The 22,500-nt window shown below is 60.9% G+C and overlaps 2 non-coding genes across 2 annotated transcripts; both read left to right on the top strand.

Annotated features, from left to right (window-relative positions):
• Window positions 1-11,031: 11,031 nt before the first annotated feature.
• Window positions 11,032-11,150, top strand: LOC131868459 (5S ribosomal RNA). Its single transcript, XR_009366912.1, has one exon. It is a non-coding gene; the product is annotated as a 5S ribosomal RNA (ribosomal RNA).
• A 7,818-nt stretch (window positions 11,151-18,968) lies between these two features.
• Window positions 18,969-19,087, top strand: LOC131868486 (5S ribosomal RNA). Its single transcript, XR_009366938.1, has one exon. It is a non-coding gene; the product is annotated as a 5S ribosomal RNA (ribosomal RNA).
• The last annotated feature ends 3,413 nt before the right edge of the window (window positions 19,088-22,500 follow it).

The following is a 22,500-nucleotide window of genomic DNA, read 5'->3' as shown; positions in this document are numbered from 1 at the left end:
CAAGCATCGGACGCGCTTGGGGCGACTGCCAGTGCCAACCCCTTATCCCGCGATGTGTCCGATACACAGATGGTTCCAAGGCGGCCGAGGAGCCTCACCGCATAGCAATCGGGGGTGCGAGGCGAGGGATGGGGCGGGAAGGCCCCAACGGCTAGACGGAAGAGGCTTCAGGGCCGCCTAGGAATGGTCCAAGCATCGGACACGCTTGGGGCGACTACCAGTGACAGCCCCCTATCCCGCGATGCGTCCGATACGAAGATGGTTCCAAGGCGGCCGAGGAGCCTCACCGCATAGCAATCGGGGTGCGAGGTGGGGGATGCGGCGAGATGGCCCCAACGGCTAGACGGAAGAGGCCACAGGGCCGCGTCGGAATAGTCCAAGCATCGGACGCGCTTGGGGCGACTACCAGTGACAACCCCTTATCCCGCGATGCGTCCGATACGAAGATAGTTCCAAGGCGGCCGAGGAGCCTCACCGCATAGCAATCGGGGTGCGAGGTGGGGGATGCGGCGAGATGGCCCCAACGGCTAGACGGAAGAGGCTGCAGGGCCGCCTCGGAATAGTCCAAGCATCGGACGCGCTTGGGGCCACTACCAGTGACAACCCCTTATCCCGCGATGCGTCCGATACGAAGATAGTTCCAAGGCGGCCGAAGAGCCTCACCGCATAGCAATCGGGGTGCGAGGTGGGGGATGCGGCGAGATGGCCCCAACGGCTAGACGGAAGAGGCCACAGGGCCGCCTCGGAATAGTCCAAGCATCGGACGCGCTTGGGGCGACTACCAGTGACAACCCCTTATCCCGCGATGCGTCCGATACGAAGATAGTTCCCAGGCGGCTGAGGAGCCTCACCGCATAGCAATCGGGGTGCGAGGCGAGGGATGCGGCGAGATGGCCCCAAAGGCTAGACGGAAGAGGCTGCAGGGCTGCCTCGGAATAGTCCAAGCATCGGACGCGCTTGGGGCGACTACCACTGCCAACCCCTTATCCCGCGATGCGTCCGATACACAGATAGTTCCGAGGCGGCCGAGGAGGTGGGGGATGCAGCGAGATGGCCCCAACGGCTAGACGGAAGAGGCTGCAGGGCCGCCTCGGAATAGTCCAAGCATCGGACGCGCTTGGGGCGACTACCAGTGACAACCCCTTATCCCGCGATGCGTCCGATACACAGATAGTTCCGAGGCGGCCAAGGAGCCTCACCGCATAGCAATCGTGGTGCGAGGTGGGGGATGCGGCGAGATGGCCCCAACGGCTAGACGGAAGAGGCTGCAGGGCCGCCTCGGAATGGTCCAAGCATCGGATGCGCTTGGGGCGACTACCACTGCCAACCCCTTATCCCGCGATGCGTCCGATACACAGATAGTTCCAAGGCGGCCGAGGAGCCTCACAGCATAGCAATCAGGGTGCGAGGCGAGGGATGCGGCGAGAAAGCCCCAACGGCTAGAGGGAAGAGGCTTCAGGTCCGCCTCGGAATGGTCCAAGCATCGGACGCGCTTGGGGCGACTACCAGTGACAACCCCTTATCCCGCGACGCGTCCGATACACAGATAGTTCCAAGGCGGCCGAGGAGCCTCACCGCATAGCAATCGGGGTGCGAGGCGAGGGATGCGGCGAGAAGGACCCAACGGCTACACGGAAGAGGCTTCGGGGCCGCCTCGGAATGGTCCAAGCATCGGACGCGCTTGGGGCGACTACCAGTGACAACCCCTTATCCCGCGACGCGTCCGATACACAGATAGTTCCAAGGCGGCCGAGGAGCCTCACCGCATAGCAATCGGGGTGCGAGGCGAGGGATGCGGCGAGAAGGACCCAACGGCTAGACGGAAGAGGCTTCGGGGCCGCCTCGGAATGGTCCAAGCATCGGACGCGCTTGGGGCGACTACCAGTGACAACCCCTTATCCCGCGACGCGTCCGATACACAGATAGTTCCAAGGCGGCCGAGGAGCCTCACCGCATAGCAATCGGGGTGCGAGGCGAGGGATGCGGCGAGAAGGACCCAACGGCTAGACGGAAGAGGCTTCGGGTCCGCCTCGGAATGGTCCAAGCATCGGACGCGCTTGGGGCGACTACCAGTGACAACCCCTTATCCCGCGACGCGTCCGATACACAGATAGTTCCAAGGCGGCCGAGGAGCCTCACCGCATAGCAATCGGGGTGCGAGGCGAGGGATGCGGCGAGAAGGACCCAACGGCTAGACGGAAGAGGCTTCGGGTCCGCCTCGGAATGGTCCAAGCATCGGACGCGCTTGGGGCGACTACCAGTGACAACCCCTTATCCCGCGACGCGTCCGATACACAGATAGTTCCAAGGCGGCCGAGGAGCCTCACCGCATAGCAATCGGGGTGCGAGGCGAGGGATGCGGCGAGAAGGACCCAACGGCTAGACGGAAGAGGCTTCGGGTCCGCCTCGGAATGGTCCAAGCATCGGACGCGCTTGGGGCGACTACCAGTGACAACCCCTTATCCCGCGACGCGTCCGATACACAGATAGTTCCGAGGCGGCCGAGGAGCCTCACCGCATAGCAATCGGGGTGCGAGGCGAAGGATGCGGCGAGAAGGACCCAACGGCTAGACGGAAGAGGCTTCGGGTCCGCCTCGGAATGGTCCAAGCATCGGACGCGCTTGGGGCGACTACCAGTGACAACCCCTTATCCCGCGACGTGTCCGATACACAGATAGTTCCAAGGCGGCCGAGGAGCCTCACCGCATAGCAATCGGGGTGCGAGGCGAGGGATGCGGCGAGAAGGACCCAACGGCTAGACGGAAGAGGCTTCAGGGCCGCCTCGGAATGGTCCAAGCATCGAACGCGCTTGGGGCGACTACCAGTGACAACCCCTTATCCCGCGACGCGTCCGATACACAGATAGTTCCGAGGCGGCCGAGGAGCCTCACCGCATAGCAATCGGGGTGCGAGGCGAGGGATGCGGCGAGAAGGACCCAACGGCTAGACGGAAGAGGCTTCAGGGCCGCCTCGGAATGGTCCAAGCATCGGACGCGCTTGGGGCGACTACCAGTGACAACCCCTTATCCCGCGACGCGTCCGATACACAGATAGTTCCGAGGCGGCCGAGGAGCCTCACCGCATAGCAATCGGGGTGCGAGGCGAGGGATGCGGCGAGAAGGACCCAACGGCTAGACGGAAGAGGCTTCAGGGCCGCCTCGGAATGGTCCAAGCATCGGACGCGCTTGGGGCGACTACCAATGACAACCCCTTATCCCGCGACGCGTCCGATACACAGATAGTTCCGAGGCGGCCGAGGAGCCTCACCGCATAGCAATCGGGGTGCGAGGCGAGGGATGCGGCGAGAAGGACCCAACGGCTAGACGGAAGAGGCTTCAGGGCCGCCTCGGAATGGTCCAAGCATCGGACGCGCTTGGGGCGACTACCAATGACAACCCCTTATCCCGCGACGCGTCCGATACACAGATAGTTCCGAGGCGGCCGAGGAGCCTCACCGCATAGCAATCGGGGTGCGAGGCGAGGGATGCGGCGAGAAGGACCCAACGGCTAGACGGAAGAGGCTTCAGGGCCGCCTCGGAATGGTCCAAGCATCGGACGCGCTTGGGGCGACTACCAGTGACAACCCCTTATCCCGCGACGCGTCCGATACACAGATAGTTCCGAGGCGGCCGAGGAGCCTCACCGCATAGCAATCGGGTTGCGAGGCGAGGGATGCGGCGAGAAGGACCCAACGGCTAGACGGAAGAGGCTTCAGGGCCGCCTCGGAATGGTCCAAGCATCGGACGCGCTTGGGGCGACTACCGTTGCCAACCCCTTATCCCGCGATGCGTCTGATACACAGATAGTTCCGAGGCGGCCGAGGAGCCTCACCGCATAGCAATCGGGTTGCGAGGCAGATTATTGGGAAGGGAACCCCCTGGGATGCGGCTCAAGCAGTGCCCAAAGGGACTGGAATGCGGAATCACATCGAGAGACCCAAATGCTATACGAGGGCTCAAATCGAATTATCGATTTGGCCACGACATGGACGCATCGGAACGACTACCTTTGCCGAACCACTCGCAATTGCATCCATACCGAAACCAATAGACATTTCCGTTAGAGCCCTCGCATAGCATTCGGGAATCTCGCATGCCCCTCTAAATCGACCAATGCTGGCGCTCAATGAAAATCCGAGCGCTACCACCGTTCGAGCGCCAGCATTGGTCGAGTTAGAGGGGCACGGGGGAGAATGCTCCAGTCAACACCTCCCCTATATAAGTTATTTGTCCGATTCTCGCACAACCGTAGTCTGCCTCGTCGAATCAAACAACGGTCCCAGATTCCGACTTCCGTTCCGTAGAGACCCAAAAGCTAGATGGAGGCTCGCAAGAAAGAGAGTCGGCGCATAGCAATCGGGTTTCTCGAACGTTTAGGGACCGAGCTCACTTGCGGATAGGGCAAAATCCGCCAAGCAACCCAAAAGCTAGACGGGGGCTCGAATCGAATCGCCTAGGCGGCCACAACAACGACGTGTTGGATCGACTACCAGTGCCAAACCATTCAGCAAGACTAGTCTGTGTCGAGGCCGGATAGAGATTCTCAGAGAGCGCCCGCATAGCATTTAGGAGACCTGCCGCGTCCCTCACACTCGACAAATGGTGGTTCACGTTTATAAATCCGAGCGATCCCAACCCTTTCAAGCACCAACATCGGTCGAGATAGAGGGGCACGGAGGGGGCTGCGTGAGACAACACAGTCCCCTATATAAGTTATTTGTCCGATTCTCACACATCCGAAGAATGGTCATCAAATCGGACAACAGCCCAAACTTCCGACTTCCGTCCCAGAAAGCCCAAGAGCTATCTAAAACGTTCATGGCCGGAACTCGATCGCGGCTATACCAGTCCGCCAAGCAACCCAAAAGCTAGACTGGAGCTCTAGTCGAATCACCTCTGTGGCCATTGCAAGGACGTGTTGGAGCGACTACCATTGCCGAACCATTCCGCAGGTCGAGTCCATACCAAGGCCGCATAGAGATTCACGATGAGCTCCTGCATAGCAATCAGGAGACTTGCCGTGTCCATCACAATCGATAAATCCTGGTGCAAGATTTTTGCATCCGAGCGCTCCAACCAGTCGAGCACCAGCATCAATCGACATAAACGGGCACGGGGGGAGGATGCTCGAGAACACTACCTCCCCTATATAAGTTATTTGTCCGATTCTCAAGCAGCCGAAGTCTGGTCATCGAATCGGGTCAAAGACCACAACTTCCGACTTTACCCACAATGCAAGTCATCGAATCGAACATCGGCCCCCGAGTCGGACTCCATGCGTATGTCAGGTCATCGGACCCAAATTCCGCCTTCCTGCGCATGGCGGGCCATCAATATCAACTCGGTCATCGGACCCAAACTCCGCCTTTTTGCGTATGGCACGCCTTCAAATCGGTCATCGGACCCAAATTCCGCCTTCCTGTGCATGGCGGGCCATCAACATCAACTCGGTCATCGGACCCAAATTCCGCCTTTCTGCGCATGGCACGCCATCAACTCGGTCATCGGACCCAAATTCCGCCTTCCTGCGCATGGCAGGTCATCGGACACAAATTCAGACCTCGCCAATATGCCTACGTATCGAATCGGTCATCGGACCCAACTTCCGACTTCATCCATACTGTAGGGTCTTTGAGGTTGGCGCGGTGCGCTCAACCCAGGGAGTCGACCCATCGAAGCATACACCTCCCCTATATAAGCTATTTGTCCGATTCCCACACCTGTGTAGTTTGCACCTCTGACCAGGACATCGACCCCAACTTCCGAACTCGACTGCAACGACGGCACCAGCGCCTTGGTGCGCACCTTGCGACGCACAGTCCCAACATTCGCCTTCCTGCACATGGCAGGTCATCGGACCCAAATTCCGACCTCGCGAGTATGCCTACATATCGAATCGGTCATCGGACCCAACTTCCGACTTCATCCATACCGTAGGGTCTTTGAGGTTGGCGCGGTGCGCTCAACCCGGGGAGTCGACCCAACGAAGCATACACCTCCCCTATATAAGCTATTTGTCCGATTCCCACACCTGTGTAGTTTGCACCTCCGATCAAGACATCGACCCCAACTTCCGAACTCGCCTCCAACGACCGAACCAGCGCCTTGGTGCGCACCTTGCAACGCACAGTGCCAACATTCGCCTTCCTGCACGTGGCAGGTCATCGGACCCAAATTCCGACCTCGCGAGTATGCCTACATATCGAATCGGTCATCGGACCCAACTTCCGACTTCATCCATACCGTAGGGTCTTTGAGGTTGGCGCGGTGCGCTCAACCCGGGGAGTCGACCCAACGAAGCATACACCTCCCCTATATAAGCTATTTGTCCGATTCCCACACCTGTGTAGCTTGCACCTCCGATCAGGACATCGACCCCAACTTCCGAACTCGACTAAAAAGACCGCACCAGCGCCTTGGTGTGCACCTTGCAACGCACAGTGTCAACATTCGCCTTCCTGCACATGGCAGGTCATCGGACCCAAATTCCGACCTCATGAGCATACCTACTAATCGAATCGGTCATCGGACCCAACTTCCGACTTCATCCATACCGTAGGGTCTTTGAGGTTGGCGCGGTGCGCTCAACCTGGGGAGTCGACCCATCGAAGCATACACCTCCCCTATATAAGCTATTTGTCCGATTCCGACACCTGTGTAGTTTGCACCTCCGCTCAGGACATCGACCCCAACTTCCGAACTCGCCTGCAACGACCGAACCAGCGCCTTGGTGCGCACCAAAAGTGCGCACTTTTGGAGGGCACTTTTCTGCGCTCCAAAGGTGCGCACTTTTGGAGGGCACTTTTTGGAGGGCACTTTTCTCGCTCCAAAGGTGCGCACTTTTGGAGGGCACTTTTTGGAGGGCACTTTTCTGCGCTCCAAAGGTGCGCACTTTTGGAGGGCACTTTTTGGAGGGCACTTTTCTGCGCTCCAAAGGTGCGCACTTTTGGAGGGCACTTTTTGGAGGGCACTTTTCTGCGCTCCAAAGGTGCGCACTTTTGGAGGGCACTTTTTGGAGGGCACTTTTCTGCGCTCCAAAGGTGCGCACTTTTGGAGGGCACTTTTTGGAGGGCACTTTTCTGCGCTCCAAAGGTGCGCACTTTTGGAGGGCACTTTTTGGAGGGCACTTTTCTGCGCTCCAAAGGTGCGCACTTTTGGAGGGCACTTTTTGGAGGGCACTTTTCTGCGCTCCAAAGGTGCGCACTTTTGGAGGGCACTTTTTGGAGGGCACTTTTCTGCGCTCCAAAGGTGCGCACTTTTGGAGGGCACTTTTGTGCACTCCAAAGGTGCGCACTTTTGGAGGGCACTTTTCCTGTGCTCCAAAGGTGCACACCTAGGTGAGCACCTTCGACCACACCTTGTAGCACACCAAACTCTGACTTTCGACTTCATCCGCAATGCAGGGTCTTTGAGGTTGGCGCAATGCGCACAACCAGGGGAGTCGACCCATCAAACCCAACACCTCCCCTATATAAGCTATTTGTCTGATTCTCATACATGCGTAGCCTGCAGGAGCAATTAGGACATCGACCCCAACTTTCGGCTTCTAAACGAAAACAAGGTCTTTGAGGTTGGTGTAATGCGAACAACTAGGGGAGTCAACCCATCAAACCCAACACCTCCCCTATATAAGCTATTTGTCTGATTCTCATACATGTGTAGTCTACAGGAGCAATTAGGACATCGACCCCAACTTTTGACTTCTTAACGAAAACAAGGTCTTTGAGGTTGACGTAATGCGCACAACCAGGGGAGTCGACCCATCAAACCCAACACCTCCCCTATATAAGCTATTTGTCCGATTCTCATACATGTGTAGCCTGCAGGAGCCATTAGGACATTGACCCCAACTTTTGACTTCTTAACGAAAACAAGGTCTTTGAGGTTGGCGTAATGCGCACAACCAAGGGAGTTGACCCATCAAACCCAACACCTCCCCTATATAAGCTATTTGTCTGATTCTCATACATGTGTAGCCTGCAACAACGATTAGGACATCCACCCCAACTTCTGAATTCGTCTGCGTTGACCGCACCAAAGGTGCACGCCTTGGTGCTCACCAAAATCCGACTTCCGACTTCTTCTGCTATGCGGGGTCTTTGAGGTTGGCGCAGTGCGCACAACCAGGGGAGTCAACCCACCGAATGCAACACCTCCCCTATATAAGCTATTTGTCTGATTCTCATACATGCGTAGACTGCAGCAATGATTAGGACATCCACCCCAACTTTTGACTTCTTAAACAAGACAGGGTCTTTGAAGTTGGTGCAGTGCACACAACCAGGGGAGTCGACCCATCAAACGCAACACCTCCCCTATATAAAGCTATTTGTCCGATTCTCATACGTGTAGTCTGCAGCAGCGATTAGGACATCGACCCCAACTTCCGAATTCGTTTGCATTGACCGCACCAAAGGTGCACGCCTTGGTGTGCACCCTGGAGTGCACTTTGGTGCTCACCTCGGTGCACACTTTGGTGTGCACCTCGGTGTGCACCAAAGGTGCGCACCTTGGAGCGCACCAAAGGTGTACACTTTGGAGCGCACCACATAGGGTCTTTGAGAGGTTGGCGCAGTGCGCACACCAAGGTGGGTGTTGAGGTGCGTGCCGAGGTGGGTGGGTGCTAGGGTGCGCTCCATGGTGGGTGCCAGGGTGGGTGCGTGCTAGGGTGGATTCCAAAGAGGGTCATAGGGTGGGTGCCAAGGTGGGTTGGTGATATAGTGGGTTCAAAGGTGGGTACTAGGGTGGGTTCCAAGGTGGGTCACAAGTTGGGTGCCAGGATGCGTGGGTGTTAGGTTGGGTGCCAAGGTGGGCTCCTGCGTGGGTGGGTGCTAGGGTGGGTTTCAAGGTGGACGCGAGGGCGGGTGCCAAGGTGGGTAACAAGTTGGGTGTTAGGATGGGTGAGTGCTAGAGTGGGTGCCAAGGTGGGTGGGTGCTAAGGTGGATGCCAAGGTGGTTCACAGGGTGGGTGGGTTCTAGGGTGAGTTCCAAGGTGGGTCACAGGTTCAGTGCTAGGGTGGGTGTCAAGGCGGGTGTCGAGGTGCCTGGGTGCTAGGGTGTGGATGCCAATGTGGGTCATAGGGTGGGTACTAGGGTGGGCTGCAATGTGGGTGCCAAGGTGGGTAACATGCTCGGTGGGTTCTAAATTGGGTGCCAGGGTGGGTGTGCACCCACCTTGCCCGAGGTGGGTGCCAAGGTGCCAGTGTGGGTGGGTGCTAAGGTGGATGCCAAGGTGGGTGAGAAGGTGGGTGATAGGTTGAGTGGTAGGATGGGTGGGTGCCAAGATGGGTCACAGGGTGGGTGCAAGGGTGGGTAGGTGCTAGGGTTGGTGTCAGGGTGGGTGGGTGCTAGGTTGGGTTCCAAGGTGGGTGCGAGGGTGAGTGTCAAGGTGGGTCACAGGTTAGGTGCTAGGATGGGTGAGTGCTAGGGTGCAAAGGTGCCAGGGTGGGTGCTAGGATGGGTCGATGCTAGGGTGAGTGGCAAGGTGGGTCCACAAGTGTCAAGGTGGGTGCCGAGGTGGGTGCCAAGTCGGCGACTGCTATGGTGGATGCCAAGGTGGGTCACGGGGTGGGTGCCAAGTTGCTAGGTTGGGTTCCAAGGTGGGTGCCAACGTGGGTGCTAGGGTGCGTGGGTTAAAGGGTGTGTCACAACGTGGGTGCCAGGATGGGTGCGCACCCACACTGGCCAAGACGGGTGCGGGTGCAAGGTTGGGTTCCAAGCCCGGTCACAGGCTGGGTGCTAGGATGGGTGGGTGCCAAGGTGGGCACCAGGGTGGGTGCACCCACCCTGGCCAAGGTGGGTCACGGGGTGGGTCCTAGGGTGGGTAACGGGGTGGGTACTAAGGTGCGTGCCAAGGTGGGTCATAGGGTGGGTGCCAAGGTGGGCACCAGGGTGGGTGTGCACCAACCCTAGCCAGGGTAGGTCACGGGGTGGTTGTCGGGGTGGGCGTCAAGGAGCCAAGGTGGGTGGCAAGTAGCCAAGTTGCGTGCCAAGGTGGGTGTCGGGGTGGGTGCCAAGGATCCAAGGTGGGTGCCAAGGAACCAAGGTGGGTGTCTGGGTGGGTGCCGAGGTGGGAGCCAGGGTGGGTCCCAAGGTGAGTGCAAAGGTGGGTGCCAGGGTCAAGGTGAGTGCCAATGTGGGTTCCAAGGTGCCAGGGTCAGGGTGAGTGCCAATGTGGGTTCAAAGGTGCTAAGTTGGGTGCGAGGTTGGGTGCGAGGGTGGGTGGGTGCCAAGGTGTGCTAGGTGGAAGCCCGGGTGGGTCGGCATCCCATGGGTGTCGAGTTGGGTGCCTGATGGGTGCTTCTTGTCAAGTTTTAGTCGTCGGGACTCATTTCGAGCCTTAGAGGTCGTTTCTTGTCCGGTTGCCCTGTCTTCGACCTGGGAACCCAATTTTGGTCCTCGGGTCCCATTTTTTTTTGTCTCGCATCCCACTTTTGGCCTGTGGCCTTTTCGGGGTCGATTCTCGTTTTGGGCATCAGAGCATGTTTCTTCTCCTAAAACCCAATATTTGTTTATTAAGTCTCGGAACACATTTTTGTTCTCGTGGACCCATCATGGGTCTTGGAACGCATTTGTGGTCCTTGGGTCCCATTTTGCATCCCGAAACTTGTGTTTTGGTGCTTGATCCCTATTTTGGGTGCCCACCTTGCACCAAGTGCGCACCCGGGGCAAACCGAGCGCCTTGGTGCACCGGGGCAAGATCGAGCGTGCACCCGAGGCGCCCCGAACATGCACCAAGGTGCACTCGGCCCACATGTGAGCGCAGGTCGTTGCGCCCGAGGTGGTGTGTGGGCACCGCGTTGCAGACGGGACACTGCACGCACACGACGCCCCCTCCAGGTGCACGCACGTAGGCCGGGCCGGGTGCACACCCGACGCCCTAGCAAGGTGCGCGCACCCGGGCAGGGCTCACACTTGGCGAACGGGGCGCACTTCGCGAGGGAGGGTGTGCACCTCGACGGGGGTGGGTGGCCGGGGTGGATTCGCACGTGGGTCGCGGTTTGCTAAGTACACACTGCGACAAGCTCATAACGGGTGCGATCATACCAGCATTAGTGCACCGGATCCCATCAGAACTCCGCAGTTAAGCGCGCTTGGGCCGGAGTAGTACTGGGATGGGTGACCTCCCGGGAAGTCCCGGTGTTGCACCCTTTTTTAGTTTTTCGCCGGGCGTCGCAATGCTATTTGAATAAACCTTTTGCCCGTTTGCGTTCTCGTCGGGGCCGGGCCGGGCCGGGGTGCGCTGCCCGCACTACCGCGCGCGCGGGGGGCGACACCGAGCGCGCACCCGAGGCACCCCGAGCACACAGGCCACGGTGCAACCCGGGCGTTGTGCGCGCACCCCGGTGCGCCCGAGGTGCTGCGCGCGCACCCAGGTGAAATCGGTGTGCACCTCGGCCAGTGCGCGCTCGGTCGAGTCGCGCACGTTGGCCAAGGTGCACGGTGATGTTTCTTACTCTAAGGTTCCGCACCAGACGCCCGGGACAGGTGAGCGAAGCTGGGCGGGGCCGGGTGCGCGGCCGGGGCAGGTGCACGCAGCTGGAGAGAGCTTTGGAGCACACTTCGGAGCGCACCAATGATGCGCTCCATTCAAAAGTTTCCTGAAAAGGCAAAAAAAGTTGAGATTATAGAATTTCCCACTTGAGAGATTGTAAAAAAAAAAAATTTAAAATGAAGGAAACGCGGGTGCCAAGGTGTGCGCAGCCCAGCCAAGGTGTGCGCACCAAGGCGCCCACCCTGGCGAAGGTGCACGCAAGGTGCGCACCCGAGGCAAACCGGACAATTAACCCAACTTTCGACTTCGCGCGCACCTTGGAGCGCACTTCGGAGCGCTCCTTGGTGCGCACCAATCTTGGGCACCTCGGAGTGCACCATGGCGCCCACCAAGGTGCGCACCCGGGGCAAACCGAGCTCCGACTTCGTGCGCACCTTGGAGCGCACGAAAGGTGCGCACCATGGCGCCCACCAAGGTGCGCAGCCCAGCCAAGGCGTGCGCATCAAGGTGCGCACCCTGGCGAAGGTGCGCACCCGGGGCAAACCGAGCTCCGACTTCGTGCGCACCTTGGAGCGCACAAAAGGTGCGCAACCCAGCCAAGGTGTGCGCACCCCGGTCAAACCGAGCTCCGAATCGTGCGCACCAGAGGTGCACGCCATCGTGCGCACCTTGGAGCACACTTCGGAGCCCTCCTTGGTGCGCGCCGATGTTGCGCACCTCGGAGCGCACCCGGGGAAAACAATGCAATTAACCCGACTTTCGACTTCGTGGGCACCTCGGAGCGCTCTCGGGTTCGCACCTCGGAGCACACCGAGGTGCGCACCTTTGATGCGCTGCCTTCACCAATTTCCAGAAAAGGCAAGAAAACATTGAGAAGGTGTGCGCACCGAGGTGCCCACCCTGGCGAAGGTGCACGCGAGGTGCGCACCCGGGGCAAACCGGGCTCCGACTTCGTGCACGCCGCACCTTGGAGCACACTTCGGAGCGCTCCTTGGTGCGCACCAGGGCGCGCAACCCAGCCGAGGTGCCCACCCCGGCGAAGGTGCACGCGAGGTGCGCACCCGGGGCAAACCGGGCTCCGACTTCGTGCACGCCATGGTGCCCACCGCGGCGAAGGTGCACGCGAGGTGCGCACCCGGGGCAAACCGGGCTCCGACTTCGTGCACGCCGCACCTTGGAGCACACTTCGGAGCGCTCCTTGGTGCGCACCATGGTGCCCACCAGGGCGCGCAACCCCGCCGAAGGTGCACGCGAGGTGCGCACCCGGGGCAAACCGGGCTCCGACTTCGTGCACGCCGCACCTTGGAGCACACTTCGGAGCGCTCCTTGGTGCGCACCATGGTGCCCACCAGGGCGCGCAACCCCGCCGAAGGTGCACGCGAGGTGCGCACCCGGGGCAAACCGGGCTCCGACTTCGTGCACGCCATGGTGCGCACCGCGGCGAAGGTGCGCACCCGGGGCAAACCGGGCTCCGACTTCGTGCACGCCGCACCTTGGAGCACACTTCGGAGCGCTCCTTGGTGCGCACCAGGGCGCGCAACCCAGCCGAGGTGCCCACCCCGGCGAAGGTGCACGCGAGGTGCGTACCCGGGGCAAACCGGGCTCCGACTTCGTGCACGCCGCACCTTGGAGCACACTTCGGAGCGCTCCTTGGTGCGCACCATGGTGCCCACCAGGCCGCGCAACCCAGCCAAGGTGTGCGCACCAAGGTGCACGCGAGGTGCGCACCCGGGGCAAACCGGGGTCCGACTTCGTGCACGCCGCACCTTGGAGCACACATCGGGGCGCTCCCGGGTTCGCACCGGCGTTGCGCACCGTGGTGGGCACCTCGGAGCACACCAAGGTGGGCAGCGAGGTGCGCACCTTTGATGCGATGCCTTCACTAATTTCCATAAAAGGCAAAAAAAAAACGAGATTTTAAAATTTCCGTTTTGAAAGATAGTGAGAAAAAGGGAATGCTGGTGCCATCTTGAGCCCGCCCTGGTGCGCAGCCCAGCCAAGGTGTGCGCACCAAGGTGCCCACCCTGGCGAAGGTGCGCGCCCGGGCAATTAATCCAACTTCCAACTTCGCGCGCGCCAGGGTGGGAGCGCACCCAACAACCGGGCCTGGGAAGAGCCAATGCGAGAAACCCCACCAAACGCTCTGACAAAAAAAGAGGGGGCGCTCCAGTAACCCCGCTTCGGAGCGCACCCTGGGCAAACCCAGCCAAGGTGCCCACCCCGGCCAAGGTGCAGGCGAGGTGCGCACCCGGGGCAAACCGGGCTCCGACAACGTGCACGCCGCACCTTGGAGCACACTTCGTAGCGCTCCCGGGTGCGCACCTCAGAGCACACCAAGGTGGGCAGCGAGGTGCGCACCTTTGATGCGCTGCCTTCACTAATTTCCAGAAAAGGCAAAAAAAAAAGGAGATTTTAAAATTTCCGTTTTGAAAGATAGTGAAAAAAACGGAACGCGCGTGCCATCTTGAGCCCGCCCTGGTGCGCAGCCCAGGTAAGGTGCCCACCCTGGCAAAGGTGCGCACCCGGGCAATTAACCCTACTTCCGACTTCGTGCGCGCCAGGGTGGCAACCGGGCCTCGGAAGAGCCAATGCGAGAAACCCCACCAAACGCTCCGACAAAAAAAGAGGCGGCGCTCCAATAACCCCGCTTCGGAGCGCAGCCGGGGCAAACCCAGCCAAGGTGCCCACCCCGACGAAGGTGCACGCGAGGTGCGCACCCGGGGCAAACCGGGCTCCGACAACGTGCACGCAGCACCTTGGAGCACACTTCGAAGCACTCCCGGGTGCCCACCGGCGTTGCGCACCGTGGTGGGCAGCGAGGTGCGCACCTTTGATGCGCTGCCTTCACTAATTTCCAGAAAAAGGCAAAAAAAAATGAGATTTTAAAATTTCCGTTTTGAAAGATAGTGAAAAAAAAGGAACGCGGGTGCCATCTTGAGCCCGCCCTGGTGCGCAGCCCAGGCAAGGCATGCGCACCAAGGTGCCCACCCGAGGTGCACACCCGGGGCAAACCGGGCTCCGACTTCGTGCAGGCCGCACCTTGGAGCACACTTCGGAGCGCTCCTTGGTGCGCACCATGGTGCCCACCAGGGCGCGCAACCCAGCCAAGGTCTGCACACCAAGGTGCCCACCCCGGCGAAGGTGCACGCGAGGTGCGCACCCGGGGCAAACCGGGCTCCGACTTCGTGCACGCCATGGTGCCCACCGCGGCGAAGGTGCACGCGAGGTGCGCACCCGGGGCAAACCGGGCTCCGACTTCGTGCACGCCGCACCTTGGAGCACACTTCGGAGCGCTCCTTGGTGCGCACCATGGTGCCCACCAGGGCGCGCAACCCAGCCAAGGTGTGCGCACCAAGGTGCACGCGAGGTGCGCACCCGGGGCAAACCGGGGTCCGACTTCGTGCACGCCGCACCTTGGAGCACACATCGGAGCGCTCCCAGGTTCGCACCAGCGTTGCGCACCTTTGATGCGCTGCCTTCACTAATTTCCAGAAAAGGCAAAAAAAAACGAGATTTTAAAATTTCCGTTCTGAAAGATAGTGAAAAAAACGGAACGCGGGTGCCATCTTGAGCCCTTCCTGGTGCGCAGCCCAGGCAAGTTGTGCGCACCAAGGTGCCCACCCTGGCGGAGGTGCGCGCCCGGGGCAATCCGGGCTCCGACTTCGTGCACTGCATGGTGCCCACCAAGGCGCGCAACCCAGCCAAGGTGCCCACCGCAGCGAAGGTGCACGCGAGGTGCGCACCCGAGGTGCACACCCGGGGCAAACGGGGCTCCGACTTCGTGCACGCCGCACCTTGGAGCACACTTCAGAGCGCTCCTTGGTGCGCACCAGGGCGCGCAACCCAGCCGAGGTGCCCACCCCGGCGAAGGTGCACGCGAGGTGCGCACCCGGGGCAAACCGGGCTCCGACTTCGTGCACGCCATGGTGCCCACCGCGGCGAAGGTGCGCACCCGGGGCAAACCGGGCTCCGACTTCGTGCACGCCGCACCTTGGAGCACACTTCGGAGCGCTCCTTGGTGCGCACCATGGTGCCCACCAGGCCGCGCAACCCAGCCAAGGTGTGCGCACCAAGGTGCACGCGAGGTGCGCACCCGGGGCAAACCGGGGTCCGACTTCGTGCACGCCGCACCTTGGAGCACACATCGGGGCGCTCCCGGGTTCGCACCGGCGTTGCGCACCGTGGTGGGCACCTCGGAGCACACCAAGGTGGGCAGCGAGGTGCGCACCTTTGATGCGATGCCTTCACTAATTTCCATAAAAGGCAAAAAAAAAACGAGATTTTAAAATTTCCGTTTTGAAAGATAGTGAGAAAAAGGGAATGCTGGTGCCATCTTGAGCCCGCCCTGGTGCGCAGCCCAGCCAAGGTTTGCGCACCAAGGTGCCCACCCTGGCGAAGGTGCGCGCCCGGGCAATTAACCCAACTTCCAACTTCGCGCGCGCCAGGGTGGGAGCGCACCCAACAACCGGGCCTGGGAAGAGCCAATGCGAGAAACCCCACCAAACTCTCTGACAAAAAAAGAGGGGGCGCTCCAGTAACCCCGCTTCGGAGCGCACCCTGGGCAAACCCAGCCAAGGTGCCCACCCCGGCCAAGGTGCAGGCGAGGTGCGCACCCGGGGCAAACCGGGCTCCGACAACGTGCACGCCGCACCTTGGAGCACACTTCGTAGCGCTCCCGGGTGCGCACCTCAGAGCACACCAAGGTGGGCAGCGAGGTGCGCACCTTTGATGCGCTGCCTTCACTAATTTCCAGAAAAGGCAAAAAAAAAAGGAGATTTTAAAATTTCCGTTTTGAAAGATAGTGAAAAAAACGGAACGCGCGTGCCATCTTGAGCCCGCCCTGGTGCGCAGCCCAGGTAAGGTGCCACCCTGGCAAAGGTGCGCACCCGGGCAATTAACCCTACTTCCGACTTCGTGCGCGCCAGGGTGGCAACCGGGCCTCGGAAGAGCCAATGCGAGAAACCCCACCAAACGCTCCGACAAAAAAAGAGGCGGCGCTCCAATAACCCCGCTTCGGAGCGCAGCCGGGGCAAACCAAGCCAAGGTGCCCACCCCGACGAAGGTGCACGCGAGGTGCGCACCCGGGGCAAACCGGGCTCCGACAACGTGCACGCAGCACCTTGGAGCACACTTCGAAGCACTCCCGGGTGCCCACCGGCGTTGCGCACCGTGGTGGGCAGCGAGGTGCGCACCTTTGATGCGCTGCCTTCACTAATTTCCAGAAAAAGGCAAAAAAAAATGAGATTTTAAAATTTCCGTTTTGAAAGATAGTGAAAAAAAAGGAACGCGGGTGCCATCTTGAGCCCGCCCTGGTGCGCAGCCCAGGCAAGGCATGCGCACCAAGGTGCCCACCCGAGGTGCACACCCGGGGCAAACCGGGCTCCGACTTCGTGCAGGCCGCACCTTGGAGCACACTTCGGAGCGCTCCTTGGTGCGCACCATGGTGCCCACCAGGGCGCACCCGAGGCAAACCGGGCTCCGACTTCGTGCACGCCGCACCTTGGAGCACACATCGGAGCGCTCCCAGGTTCGCACCAGCGTTGCGCACCTTTGATGCGCTGCCTTCACTAATTTCCAGAAAAGGCAAAAAAAAACGATATTTTAAAATTTCCGTTCTGAAAGATAGTGAAAAAAACGGAACGCGGGTGCCATCTTGAGCCCTTCCTGATGCGCAGCCCAGGCAAGTTGTGCGCACCAAGGTGCCCACCCTGGCGGAGGTGCGCGCCCGGGGCAAACCGGGCTCCGACTTCGTGCACTGCATGGTGCCCACCAAGGCGCGCAACCCAGCCAAGGTGCCCACCGCAGCGAAGGTGCACGCGAGGTGCGCACCCGAGGTGCACACCCGGGGCAAACCGGGCTCCGACTTCGTGCACGCCGCACCTTGGAGCACACTTCAGAGCGCTCCTTGGTACGCACCAGGGCGCGCAACCCAGCCAAGGTGCTCACCCCGGCGAAGGTGCACGCGAGGTGCGCACCCGGGGCAAACCGGGCTCGGACTTCGTGCACGCCGCACCTTGGAGCACACATCGGAGCGCTCCCGGGTTCGCACCAGCATTGCGCACCTTTGATGCCCTGCCTTCACTAATTTCCAGAAAAGGCAAAAAAAAGAAAAAAATGAGATTTTAAAATTTCCGTTTTGAAAGATAGTGAAAAAAACGGAACGCGGGTGCCATCTTGAGCCCGCCCTGGTGTGCAGCCCAGGCAAGTTGTGCGCACCAAGGCACCCACCCTGGCCAAGGTGGGTCACGGGGTGGGTCCTAGGGTGGGTAACGGGGTGGGTACTAAGGTGCGTGCCAAGGTGGGTCATAGGGTGGGTGCCAAGGTGGGCACCAGGGTGGGTGTGCACCAACCCTAGCCAGGGTAGGTCACGGGGTGGTTGTCGGGGTGGGCGTCAAGGAGCCAAGGTGGGTGGCAAGTAGCCAAGTTGCGTGCCAAGGTGGGTGTCGGGGTGGGTGCCAAGGATCCAAGGTGGGTGCCAAGGAACCAAGGTGGGTGTCTGGGTGGGTGCCGAGGTGGGAGCCAGGGTGGGTCCCAAGGTGAGTGCAAAGGTGGGTGCCAGGGTCAAGGTGAGTGCCAATGTGGGTTCCAAGGTGCCAGGGTCAGGGTGAGTGCCAATGTGGGTTCAAAGGTGCTAAGTTGGGTGCGAGGTTGGGTGCGAGGGTGGGTGGGTGCCAAGGTGTGCTAGGTGGAAGCCCGGGTGGGTCGGCATCCCATGGGTGTCGAGTTGGGTGCCTGATGGGTGCTTCTTGTCAAGTTTTAGTCGTCGGGACTCATTTCGAGCCTTAGAGGTCGTTTCTTGTCCGGTTGCCCTGTCTTCGACCTGGGAACCCAATTTTGGTCCTCGGGTCCCATTTTTTTTTGTCTCGCATCCCACTTTTGGCCTGTGGCCTTTTCGGGGTCGATTCTCGTTTTGGGCATCAGAGCATGTTTCTTCTCCTAAAACCCAATATTTGTTTATTAAGTCTCGGAACACATTTTTGTTCTCGTGGACCCATCATGGGTCTTGGAACGCATTTGTGGTCCTTGGGTCCCATTTTGCATCCCGAAACTTGTGTTTTGGTGCTTGATCCCTATTTTGGGTGCCCACCTTGCACCAAGTGCGCACCCGGGGCAAACCGAGCGCCTTGGTGCACCGGGGCAAGATCGAGCGTGCACCCGAGGCGCCCCGAACATGCACCAAGGTGCACTCGGCCCACATGTGAGCGCAGGTCGTTGCGCCCGAGGTGGTGTGTGGGCACCGCGTTGCAGACGGGACACTGCACGCACACGACGCCCCCTACAGGTGCACGCACGTAGGCCGGGCCGGGTGCACACCCGACGCCCTAGCAAGGTGCGCGCACCCGGGCAGGGCTCACACTTGGCGAACGGGGCGCACTTCGCGAGGGAGGGTGTGCACCTCGACGGGGGTGGGTGGCCGGGGTGGATTCGCACGTGGGTCGCGGTTTGCTAAGTACACACTGCGACAAGCTCATAACGGGTGCGATCATACCAGCGTTAGTGCACCGGATCCCATCAGAACTCCGCAGTTAAGCGCGCTTGGGCCGGAGTAGTACTGGGATGGGTGACCTCCCGGGAAGTCCCGGTGTTGCACCCTTTTTTAGTTTTTCGCCGGGCATCGCAATGCTATTTGAATAAACCTTTTGCCCGTTTGCGTTCTCGTCGGGGCCGGGCCGGGCCGGGGTGCGCTGCCCGCACTACCGCGCGCGCGGGGGCGACACCGAGCGCGCACCCGAGGCGCCCCGAGCACACAGGCCACGGTGCAACCCGGGCGTTGTGCGCGCACCCCGGTGCGCCCGAGGTGCTGCGCGCGCACCCAGGTGAAATCGGTGTGCACCTCGGCCAGTGCGCGCTCGGTCGAGTCGCGCACGTTGGCCAAGGTGCACGGTGATGTTTCTTACTCTAAGGTTCCGCACCAGACGCCCGGGACAGGTGAGCGAAGCTGGGCGGGGCCGGGTGCGCGGCCGGGGCAGGTGCACGCAGCTGGAGAGAGCTTTGGAGCACACTTCGGAGCGCACCAATGATGCGCTCCATTCAAAAGTTTCCTGAAAAGGCAAAAAAAGTTGAGATTATAGAATTTCCCACTTGAGAGATTGTAAAAAAAAAAAATTTAAAATGAAGGAAACGCGGGTGCCAAGGTGTGCGCAGCCCAGCCAAGGTGTGCGCACCAAGGCGCCCACCCTGGCGAAGGTGCACGCAAGGTGCGCACCCGAGGCAAACCGGACAATTAACCCAACTTTCGACTTCGCGCGCACCTTGGAGCGCACTTCGGAGCGCTCCTTGGTGCGCACCAATCTTGGGCACCTCGGAGTGCACCATGGCGCCCACCAAGGTGCGCACCCGGGGCAAACCGAGCTCCGACTTCGTGCGCACCTTGGAGCGCACGAAAGGTGCGCACCATGGCGCCCACCAAGGTGCGCAGCCCAGCCAAGGCGTGCGCATCAAGGTGCGCACCCTGGCGAAGGTGCGCACCCGGGGCAAACCGAGCTCCGACTTCGTGCGCACCTTGGAGCGCACAAAAGGTGCGCAACCCAGCCAAGGTGTGCGCACCCCGGTCAAACCGAGCTCCGAATCGTGCGCACCAGAGGTGCACGCCATCGTGCGCACCTTGGAGCACACTTCGGAGCCCTCCTTGGTGCGCGCCGATGTTGCGCACCTCGGAGCGCACCCGGGGAAAACAATGCAATTAACCCGACTTTCGACTTCGTGGGCACCTCGGAGCGCTCTCGGGTTCGCACCTCGGAGCACACCGAGGTGCGCACCTTTGATGCGCTGCCTTCACCAATTTCCAGAAAAGGCAAGAAAACATTGAGAAGGTGTGCGCACCGAGGTGCCCACCCTGGCGAAGGTGCACGCGAGGTGCGCACCCGGGGCAAACCGGGCTCCGACTTCGTGCACGCCGCACCTTGGAGCACACTTCGGAGCGCTCCTTGGTGCGCACCAGGGCGCGCAACCCAGCCGAGGTGCCCACCCCGGCGAAGGTGCACGCGAGGTGCGCACCCGGGGCAAACCGGGCTCCGACTTCGTGCACGCCATGGTGCCCACCGCGGCGAAGGTGCACGCGAGGTGCGCACCCGGGGCAAACCGGGCTCCGACTTCGTGCACGCCGCACCTTGGAGCACACTTCGGAGCGCTCCTTGGTGCGCACCATGGTGCCCACCAGGGCGCGCAACCCCGCCGAAGGTGCACGCGAGGTGCGCACCCGGGGCAAACCGGGCTCCGACTTCGTGCACGCCGCACCTTGGAGCACACTTCGGAGCGCTCCTTGGTGCGCACCATGGTGCCCACCAGGGCGCGCAACCCCGCCGAAGGTGCACGCGAGGTGCGCACCCGGGGCAAACCGGGCTCCGACTTCGTGCACGCCATGGTGCGCACCGCGGCGAAGGTGCGCACCCGGGGCAAACCGGGCTCCGACTTCGTGCACGCCGCACCTTGGAGCACACTTCGGAGCGCTCCTTGGTGCGCACCAGGGCGCGCAACCCAGCCGAGGTGCCCACCCCGGCGAAGGTGCACGCGAGGTGCGTACCCGGGGCAAACCGGGCTCCGACTTCGTGCACGCCGCACCTTGGAGCACACTTCGGAGCGCTCCTTGGTGCGCACCATGGTGCCCACCAGGCCGCGCAACCCAGCCAAGGTGTGCGCACCAAGGTGCACGCGAGGTGCGCACCCGGGGCAAACCGGGGTCCGACTTCGTGCACGCCGCACCTTGGAGCACACATCGGGGCGCTCCCGGGTTCGCACCGGCGTTGCGCACCGTGGTGGGCACCTCGGAGCACACCAAGGTGGGCAGCGAGGTGCGCACCTTTGATGCGATGCCTTCACTAATTTCCATAAAAGGCAAAAAAAAAACGAGATTTTAAAATTTCCGTTTTGAAAGATAGTGAGAAAAAGGGAATGCTGGTGCCATCTTGAGCCCGCCCTGGTGCGCAGCCCAGCCAAGGTGTGCGCACCAAGGTGCCCACCCTGGCGAAGGTGCGCGCCCGGGCAATTAACCCAACTTCCAACTTCGCGCGCGCCAGGGTGGGAGCGCACCCAACAACCGGGCCTGGGAAGAGCCAATGCGAGAAACCCCACCAAACGCTCTGACAAAAAAAGAGGGGGCGCTCCAGTAACCCCGCTTCGGAGCGCACCCTGGGCAAACCCAGCCAAGGTGCCCACCCCGGCCAAGGTGCAGGCGAGGTGCGCACCCGGGGCAAACCGGGCTCCGACAACGTGCACGCCGCACCTTGGAGCACACTTCGTAGCGCTCCCGGGTGCGCACCTCAGAGCACACCAAGGTGGGCAGCGAGGTGCGCACCTTTGATGCGCTGCCTTCACTAATTTCCAGAAAAGGCAAAAAAAAAAGGAGATTTTAAAATTTCCGTTTTGAAAGATAGTGAAAAAAACGGAACGCGCGTGCCATCTTGAGCCCGCCCTGGTGCGCAGCCCAGGTAAGGTGCCCACCCTGGCAAAGGTGCGCACCCGGGCAATTAACCCTACTTCCGACTTCGTGCGCGCCAGGGTGGCAACCGGGCCTCGGAAGAGCCAATGCGAGAAACCCCACCAAACGCTCCGACAAAAAAAGAGGCGGCGCTCCAATAACCCCGCTTCGGAGCGCAGCCGGGGCAAACCCAGCCAAGGTGCCCACCCCGACGAAGGTGCACGCGAGGTGCGCACCCGGGGCAAACCGGGCTCCGACAACGTGCACGCAGCACCTTGGAGCACACTTCGAAGCACTCCCGGGTGCCCACCGGCGTTGCGCACCGTGGTGGGCAGCGAGGTGCGCACCTTTGATGCGCTGCCTTCACTAATTTCCAGAAAAAGGCAAAAAAAAATGAGATTTTAAAATTTCCGTTTTGAAAGATAGTGAGAAAAAGGGAATGCTGGTGCCATCTTGAGCCCGCCCTGGTGCGCAGCCCAGCCAAGGTGTGCGCACCAAGGTGCCCACCCTGGCGAAGGTGCGCGCCCGGGCAATTAACCCAACTTCCAACTTCGCGCGCGCCAGGGTGGGAGCGCACCCAACAACCGGGC

The sequence above is a fragment of the Cryptomeria japonica genome, unplaced genomic scaffold, assembly GCF_030272615.1.
Source record: "Cryptomeria japonica unplaced genomic scaffold, Sugi_1.0 HiC_scaffold_207, whole genome shotgun sequence".
In the NCBI taxonomy this organism is placed as follows: domain Eukaryota; kingdom Viridiplantae; phylum Streptophyta; class Pinopsida; order Cupressales; family Cupressaceae; genus Cryptomeria; species Cryptomeria japonica.
This window is presented reverse-complemented; position numbering and strand designations above follow the sequence as displayed.